This window comes from Nelumbo lutea, chromosome 5 (genome assembly GCF_056320005.1).
Source record: "Nelumbo lutea isolate HS-2025 chromosome 5, American lotus-T2T, whole genome shotgun sequence".
Classification (NCBI taxonomy): Eukaryota; Viridiplantae; Streptophyta; class Magnoliopsida; order Proteales; family Nelumbonaceae; genus Nelumbo; species Nelumbo lutea.
This window is the reverse complement of record NC_142688.1, coordinates 44,745,401-44,755,066: the sequence shown is the minus strand read 5'-3', so window position 1 is coordinate 44,755,066 and position 9,666 is coordinate 44,745,401.

The window sequence follows — 9,666 nt, the reverse complement described above, 5'->3', positions numbered from 1 at the left end:
GCCCAGAGTGCCGAGCTAACAAAGACCTCGGCACCCTAAGGCCCAGAATGCCAAGCTAACAAAGACCTCAACACCCTAAGGCCCAGAATGCCAAGATAACAAGGACCCCGGCACCCTAAGGCCCAGAATGCCAAGCTAAAGGTGACCTCGGCACCATAAGCTCAGGGCATAGCCCAGGGCCCAATTCAGCCTATGTTAACTAACCCGGGCAAAGAACAGATCGGGCACATAGCCTTACTATGCTAACTCGCCTCGGGGCTTAAGTCTAAGCAGTTCAGGCATATAGACACTTCAGCAAAAGAATATTTGCACAACACTTGAACAGAAAAAGTACTTAATTGCTAAATGTTCACTTTACACTTTACAAAAAACAAACAAAAAAAAAAACACAAACGAGCTCACAAGCCTAGAGGTCAGTCTTCCTCGCCTTCAAAAGGGACTTCGACAACACCCGAAGGTCCCGCTTCGTCTTCGGAATTCGCATCATCATCAGTTGCAGCAGCCATTTCCAAGGTGATGTACAAGCCCACCATCATGTCGTCAAAGCGCGGCGAAGCGATGTAATCCTCGACGGCTTTCACCTTTGCCTCCTCAATGGCCTGAGAGAATATCTGAGTCTTCTCCCTAATATCTTCCTGGAGGTACTCAACCTGATGCTCCAGGTCCAACTTCAGGTCCGCCATGTGCCTCACCACCATTCCTAAGGCCTCTTTGTCCCTCCAAGACCTTGACAGCTCAGCTCGCGCAGCACGGGAAGCTGCTTCAGAAGTTTGTGCTCGCTTCAAGCCCCTCTTCGCCTGGATTGCCAAAGTGTGGATAGAAGAGTTCACCTACCAAAACGAAGACAAATCAGCTTAGTAAAAAAAAAAAAGAGAAGAGAAACTACAACTTACCACCATGGCGTGAGAGGTAGCCCAAGCGCCTATGAGATTTGTAGGAAGATCGGCCCATGCTACGACCTCCTCGGGGCAAGTAGCCTTCTTGCTTTTTCGGAGAGCATAGCTCGACGTTAGCACGCTCCCAACCTCATCATGACTTCCCGAGCCCGAAGGCACAGCCTGGGTATAAGTGGTGTCGACACAAGTTCGCACCTTGAGTCTTCTCTGCCTCCATAACACCTGCAAAAAGGAGCTCGGCGTCAGAAGACTGGAATAAAAGCAAAAACAAGAGTATCTTCGTCTGAGCAAGAAACCTACCCGAACTCAGACCGGCTTGAATAAGCTTGTCCTCCCTCAGGTAGACTTCAAATTTGAGCCCTTACCGGGCCCAGTCCTGGAGGCCCTTCACCATATCTTCATCTAATGCGACATCGGGGTCAAGAGCGGCCAAACCTCACTCAGTAGGAAACGGCCACCCCGTAGCACTCCGAACCACAAAGTAGTCCCGCTTCCATGTCGGGACCTTATTTGGGAGATCGTGTAAGAGCTTGAAGCTCGGGCGAGGTGACAAGTAGTATGCCCTCCTACGCCCAAGCAGGGGACCCGTTTGTTTCTTAAGCATGAGAATAACGAAAAAAAAAATTCCAAGTCTAAAGGAAGGCAATGCTCACAACAAAGGGAGATGGTCCCGACAAGGTTGCAGATAGAGTTCGGGTGAAGCTGACTTACAATGACGCCGAAGTGGTTCATGACCTCGACGATTAGGGGATGGAAGGGAAGGCGCAGCCCAGCAACAAGCTGCTCCTGAAATATCACGATCTCATCCGGACCGTGTTCCCAAGGAAAGTCGCCTGAGGATACAAAGTAAGTATACTCCCCGGGTAGGTTGTACTAGATGATAAGGGACCAAAGCCTTTCAGACGTCATAGTGGAAGGTTCGAACTTATCTGGCACCCGACCTCAGCGGGAGGTGGATGCCAAACTACCTGAGGTGACTCAGCCTACGGGCTCGAACTCGAGCTCTTCCTTGAGCTCTACCTCAGGCCCTGCCTCAGACTCACTAAGGCTGTTGGCGGAGGCAATAGCTCAGTTCATAGAACCAGCATCGAACCCCCCCAGGAGACTACCTAAGCTACCCAAACTAGACATCGAAACAAAGTGTTGAGGACTCACCAAGAAAAGCTACCGGGCTACGAACTAGTGACACAAGCTGACAGGCTTGGACGCGAGCTCAAGGAACAAATGCTAAAGGATGACAGAGGAAAGTGATAAGGGGCCCCCCACTATTTATAGCCATTGTACCCGCACATCAACGACCAAGATCAAAACCATCTAACGGCACCCCGCGAAATCAGCTATGCACTCCCCGAGGAAAAGACACTTTGGCACGCGTTGTTTACGTTCAAAATTTTGAAATTGTTTACGCGCGTGAGCTACATGCAGACCGGGACCAACCCCTGGTTAGACCAAGCCAACCCCGATTGAGCCAAGAGCACAAGCAGGTTAGACCAAAGAAGTCCCAGACCGAGGCCAAAGTGTCCCGAGGAAAATCCACCTATCTTCCCGTGAACTCTCCACGTCGGGTCAAGACCCCGAGCATGGGGAGTGGGGAGCAATTGACGGAGGAAGATTTGACCCGACCCTTTGGTTATACGACACGTGGAAGCAACCGAGAGTAACCTGGTAGAGGCGCCAGCTCGGCACGACAGCGGGCCCACAACCTAAGCTCCGAGAAAAGGAGTCTCGAGCTCCCCCAAAGGAAGAACCTACAACCCGAGCTCCGAGCTAAAGAGTCCCAAGCTCCCCAAGGAGGAACCCGAGCTCTCCCTTCGAGGTCCTAAGCCTTACAAGGAGCACAAAAGACAAAAAATCCGAACTGCCCACCCAAGGGCAATTCGGTCCATTCTTCTATCCGAACTCAAGACTTCACCTCGCACACCACTTCGGCTCCAAGTCGCCTGACTGAACAACCATACCTGATGCCCAGGAAGTCCTTACACGGAGGTGGCGCACCTGATTGATTAGGGGTCTGACACATGACATCCGCCCACCAACGGCCACCTACCACCACCATCTCAGACGTGGAAGAGACAGCCCTAAAAAGGAACAATGGAGGTTATGACACCCGAACTGGCAACTGGCAGTGGAGGATATGACACCCGATCAGGTAGAGGAAATGACACCCAATCTGGTGGAGGTAATGATACCCTAATTGGCAAAGGTATGGAAGTAAGTGTACAGGGTGATTGTAGAAGGCCCCCATCTCTCAAAGAAGGAGGTATGTGATTCTTGCACTTTCTTGTCTTAGAATTCCTCATTTCCCTTGCCTTCTGAAGAACACTAACTTGAGCTTCGGAGTGCTCCAACCGGGTTCCTCCCTGGAAGTCTCCATTTTCTTTCTTGTTTCAGGCACCTCCAATTTCGTCAGAAGCGAAGTAACCGACAGTTAGGACCGACCGGATTGTGCACCATCAACTATAATTCTTAATTTTTAAATATCAAATAAAAAAATATTTTTATATATAATTTTTTTATTTTTATAAAACATTTTTTCTCAAAATCAAGCTCGAGCATATGAATTTTTTACTCGAACCGAGCTCAAACTCAAGGTTCTGGCTCAAACCGAGCTCGAGCTCGAGCTCGAACCTTATAGAACAGTCTCGAGCTGAACTCGAGCCTCATACTATTCGGCTCAGCTCGGCTCGAATCCACCCCTAACTGTAAACAAATTAGATCTCATTACATCTGCATCCAATCCGATTATTAAACCTTTGGATCAAAATCGACTTTTGAAATCTATTTGTGTGACTGGGATTGGATTCAGATGAATCTACATCCAACTTATTGCACTTAGAATGACAAAAAAATTAAAAGAACCAATTTTATTAATTTATACATGTATATGAAGTTATAAGCTTGTATATACATATACAAAAAATTATACTACATGTATATATAAAATAATAATTTTTAATTGAATTCTAATTTTAATTCGATCGGAATTAAATCTGATATTGAACTAATCAGGTGTAAATTTTAATCAAATTTGATATTGAATCAGGTTATGAACTTGCACTACCACTCTTGCTACGACAATGTTGTAGCGCCATGCTAAAACAATAATATCAAAGCTTTTGATGTATTACTAAGTCTCCACCTGTGAATTAAATGGAGTTACCCTTTAGGTTTTCTTTTTTTTTTTTTTTTTTTTGAATACAGAGTGACCTCTTAATGGGGCCAAAGCAATACAGGTCATGATTCTTGGTTTTGGTCCCGACATGAATGTCGTAGCAAAAATGAACTCAATCGACTAAGGTATCACCTTCAACCAATCCGCATCCATTGTGGCACCTATGCCCTTTTCAATTAGAAGTTGATTTCACTCATTCTATGGGGTTAAAACCAAAACTCATAGCCTTGGATGAGAAAACATTACCTACGACTAGATATGGCAAAAAGTTAATCCAATCCGTGAATCTGACCCAACCCAACCTAAAAAAAAAAAAAAAAGGCTTAAGGTCTCATATTTAACTAAAAACTGGGTTGGGTTGGGCCATGGGTCAACTCGATGATCCGATTGTTAAGCCTAATTGGGATTTTTTATACATTGTTAGAAGTTTCTACTCTTTAATTTTTTCTATTTAATCTTTACTCTTTATTGTTTACTCTTTAAATTGTTAAATGTTCAAATTTTTTATTTTATATTTGAAAATTTAAAGTTAATTCTTTTAATTTTAGCATTTTTTATGTAATTTTTCTTTATTTTTTTATTTCAGTTATTTTTTGGGATGTCCTGGACTTTGTAAGCCACTTGTAACCAGTATGAATGAAAGATTTGATGAGCTCTGTGGCATCGCAGGAGCAATCCTGAACCTTATTGATGCTGTTCATAAGCCACCCAACAGCTAACTGCAGATGATCGAGGGAAGCAATTAATTAACCAAAACACAAATGGTTATTGTCTGTATTTGAAATATCTATCATTCTAATGAATGACCCAGTTTCCATTTACAGTTGAAGTTATTAAATTGGGTTCATAAAAGAAATGGTTCTGTCTTATGGGAAGTGGAAGCATGCCTGAAGCCAATACCCAAATTGACCTCGAAACCGCAACAAATTTGTAAGAAAAAGCTAAGGAATGCCCATCCAATTTGCACAGTGGTTCATGTATTTATGAATATAAATCCCTTCAGGAAATCCATGCATGTCCCAATTGGCCTCTCTTCCTTGGAAAATTAATTACTTCCTTTATCAAACTTTCATATTGCTTTCGAGGTTGAGTTTTAAAGGAAAAGATGTACAGGATTAATTTGATTCGTCTCAATTTCTAGGCCCCAAGTGGAACCCTTCTATATGCATCAAAATTATAAATAGAACCCTTCTCCTATGATGAAGTTGCTAATTAAAAAAAAATGCAAGGAATGTAGATGAATAGAAATTTGGGTAGGTTAAATTTGGAGTTTGACAACGGGTCCATGTGTAAGGTTAGTTCTGAATTGGTTCTTATCTCAAACTCAATCCATCTAATTTATATCTGGCTTTTTTATGAAGAGAGTCAAAAGGGGTCAAAGAGATGTCAAGGGAACATGTCACATGACTCACATCTGTGCCCCACAGCATATCTCAACTGTGTATTGGGAACATCTTCCACTGACATCTTTGAAAAATGTTCCCAATACACGCTAAGATGTGCATGTGGGGCACATATGTGATCTCCAATCTCATAGGGAAGGGTGATGATGTTACAAACATTTACCATTGAGAGAGAGAGAGAGAGAGTTTTAAGAGTGATTATTAATAAAGATTAATTTTAATAGAGAAAATTAAGACATAAGAGAGTTTTATTATAAATTTTTATATTTTTTAAAATTCATAATTTAATTTAAATAGATTACCATGCATGAGAAATGAAAGAAGAAAGAAGTCCATGTAAGCTCTACGGTGAAAAGACCCTTCAATTCTCTTCCCATTTACCAACTGCAAATGGTCTCTTCTTCAATCAACTAACAGAAAATCAATATCGATCCTAAAAAATAATTTCATGAAAATTTATTTTATAAAACCATTTCTTTTCTTAACTCTGTATTCCATCCGATCACATAATGAATCCAGACGTACAAAAAGAAATTAAACGAGATGGCCATGATCACTCATTCATCTTAGTTCTTACCTCACCACCAAACAAATAACCAAGTCCTACCTCTATTCTTTTTCATATATAATTTGCCTCCCCATCTGCTACACATTACTTGTTCAAACGTCTATATCCATGAAACACCGCCGTGTATTGGGAACATCTTCCTCTGAATGAAAAAGGAGATATTCCCAATGCACAACTGTTAGTTCTCGTGGGTAGGGATTTGAGAACAAGTAGTAGTGGGTAGCAGATCTGAGCCCATATAAGTTGGGAATCATAAATATCATTTTATTACCTTGAATTAAATTTAGCAATTTAGGCTGCGTTTGATTGCAATGCAAACGTAAATATGTACATTGCATATTTACCCTTTTTTCGGTTCATGAATATAAACACAGTTCAGATTTTGATCCGTTTTTGCATTCATCTTGTTTGTTTGAAATCCGTGCTAAGTGTGGAGCCCATCATTAAATGTTCCAACTACTTTATGCTCCAATACCTTAACTTTGGTTAAAAAGTTGATTATCAAAATAATACAAAATTGTATATAAAAAATAGGTACAGTAATGCTCTTTTTTAAGAGTACAAAAATGTCAAACAAACACTCTCAAATGTGAATCGCAATACATAAATACCCCGATTCAGTATTTGTATTGCAGACAAACAGAACCTTAGGCTCAGTTGGAAGAAGTACAAATACAAATTTATAGTGCAAAACCTTATATTTTGTATGTATTTGTATCGTTCATATTTGCATTTCCATCTCAACTTTCATGTTTGCATTATAACATTACTTTACACAGGCAGAGGCTCACCATCATAAGCCTCCCAATCGGGTAAATCTTGGAGGGCAAGTGAGCCATTACAACTTATGCATGCAGGTTTGTGTGGTCCCATGCGTGCCACTTCTCTTGGTGGAAGCTGATATTTTTTCATACTTGCTGATGACTTTACTAGGATAACTTGGGTGTATCTTCTTCTTTCACAAAAATTTGACACCTTGCATGTTTTCTTTCGATTCAAAGCTCTTGTTGAAAAGCAAAGTGGGTATCCTCTTAAAACATTACGTACTAATAGGGGTGGTGAATTCACTACCAAAGAATTTATTAATTCTTGCAACAATGCAGGCATCCATAGAAAGCTCACAGCAAAGTCCACTCTGCAACAAAATAGAGTTGCAGAGAGAAAAATATGACTGTAGTTGAAGGTGCAAGGTGTATGCTAAAAGAAAAAGGTCTTCCAAAGACATTTTGGGTTGAAGCAGTAGCTACAATGGTGTACCTTCTGAATTGGTTTCCTACAAAAGCAGCTAAAAGGAAAAACTCCGGTATGGTAGGAAGCCTAATATGAGCCATTTGAAAGTATTTGGTTTGATAGCCTATGCCATTTTCATTAGAAATGAGAGGAAAATTAGAAGACAAAAGCATAAAGTGCATTTTCATTGGGTACAGCCATGAAACAAAATGCTATAGACTATATAATCCCGAAAACAAGAAAACATATTATGAGTCACGATGTAATTTTCAATGAAGATGAGGCTTGGAGTTGGGTTGAAAGCAAAAAGAAATTCCTCTTATTGAAGAGGAAAATTATGTTTCTGAACCTCAAGAAAGTACCATCACATCAAGCCCACAAACATCCTCACAAATTGAATTTCCGGAATCATCTCCAAGAAGGGTATGAAGCCTAGCTGAAATTTACCAATCTTGTGATTTTGCATACTTTGCTTCAGAGCCTAGTTGGCCTCTTCTAAACCATAAGGCCCGGCTGGTTGTAAAAGGATACTCAACTTCCAAGTGTTGATTTTTTAGAAACATTCTCCCCAGTCGCAAGATTTGATACCATCAGAACTGTGCTGGCCTTGGCAGCTGAAAAAGGATGGAAAGTCTTCCAACTTGATGTGGAATCAGCCTTGGAGTTTCATGAAGATGTCCATGTGGAGCAGTCCCCTAGATTTGAAGTGAAAGGGATGGAAGACAAGGCTTACAAGTTGGATAAAGCCTTGTATGGTCTTAAACAAGCTCCAAGAGCTTGGTACAGTAAAATTGACAAATACTTTCTTGACAACAACTTTCAGAGTGAGAGTGAACCAATTCTCTATGTGAAAGCCCAAGGTATGGATGAAATACTCATAGTGTGCTTTTTATGTTGATAATATGATATTCACAAGTAATTCACAATTCACTTTCCATGATTAAAGAATTTAAAAGAAAAAAGATGATGACAGATTTGGAGCTTTTACACTCTTTCTTGGAAATGCAAATAACCCAAGATGCCAAAGGGATTTTTGTGTGTCAAGAAAACTATAGCCGTGACTTGGTGAAAAATTTTCACATGTCTGAATGCAAGGCTGCAAAAACTCCCATGAACTCAAGTGAAAAGCTCACCTTGGAAGATGGAAGTGAAAAGGCAAATGCTAAAGAATTTAGAAGCATGGTTGGTGGGTTGATTTATATCACTCAAACAAGGTCTGACATTATGTTTGCAGTCATCTTAATTTCCAGGTTCATGCAAAACCCAAGTAAACATCACTTTGGTGCTGCAAATTTAGAGAGTTATTCTAAGATATGTTCGTGGAACACTAAACCTTGGCATCAGGTACCATTGTGTAGAAAGTTTCAAGCTTGTTGCTTATACTAACAGTGATTGGGCTGGTTGTGCAAAGGACAAGAAGACACATTAGGTTATGCAATCAGTCTTGGATCTGGATTAATCTCTTAGGCAATAAAGAAGAAACAATCAGTAGCTCTTTCAAGTTCAGAAGCAGAGTACATTACTGCCACCAATGCTGCTTGTCAAGTAGTGTGCTTGAGAAGAATTTTGTCTGACTTGAAGCAAAACCAAGAAGGTGCTACTGAATTGTACTATGACAACAAGTCGACTATTGCCATGACAAAAAATCATGTATTTCACGGGAGAACTAAGCATAAGCATATTGAAATCCGTCATCATTTTATTAGAGAGATCGTGACAAAGGAAGAAATCAAGCTTGAATATTGCAGTACCAGGGACCAAATTGCAGATTTGTTCACCAAAGTGCTTCCAAAAGAAAGCTTCTGCAATTAAGAAATTTACTTGGTGTTGAGAGAGTTTCAATTATGGAGGAGTGTGAAAAAATTCAAACTTGTCTCACCCTTTTCTGCATTACACCTGGGCCCACAGATTTTCTTGTTTTATTTATGTATGTAACTTATTAAAAGTTTCTTTCTGTTGGGTATTTTAGATGTAAGCCACATGCCCTGTTCTGTTTCATTTGATGCTCTGTTTTGTTTTGTCCCTGCAATATATATGCATCTTTGTATCACTTTTTGGAAGAAAGAAAAACTATCTCGTAAAGCTTCTCTTGTCTCCTCTTGTCAAAAAAAAAAAAAGCACTTTTATAAGAGGATCCAAACTGGAACCTAATCAAAACACCGGGAACTCCCTAAAAAACCAAGCATCAAAGAGCCCAACAAAAAAAAAAACAAGCATCCAATTGTCTGACTCGCTCAGAAGTACCCCCATCAGGCCTCGCAATCACTTCCATCATTAATAGAGTAAAATTATACTTGGACCAACTAAACCCAAAAAATAATGCTTGAGTTGGACTTGAACCGACTTAATTCGATTGGGAATGTCAGGAGCTCCTTCAATTTCACATAACAAAGCCCA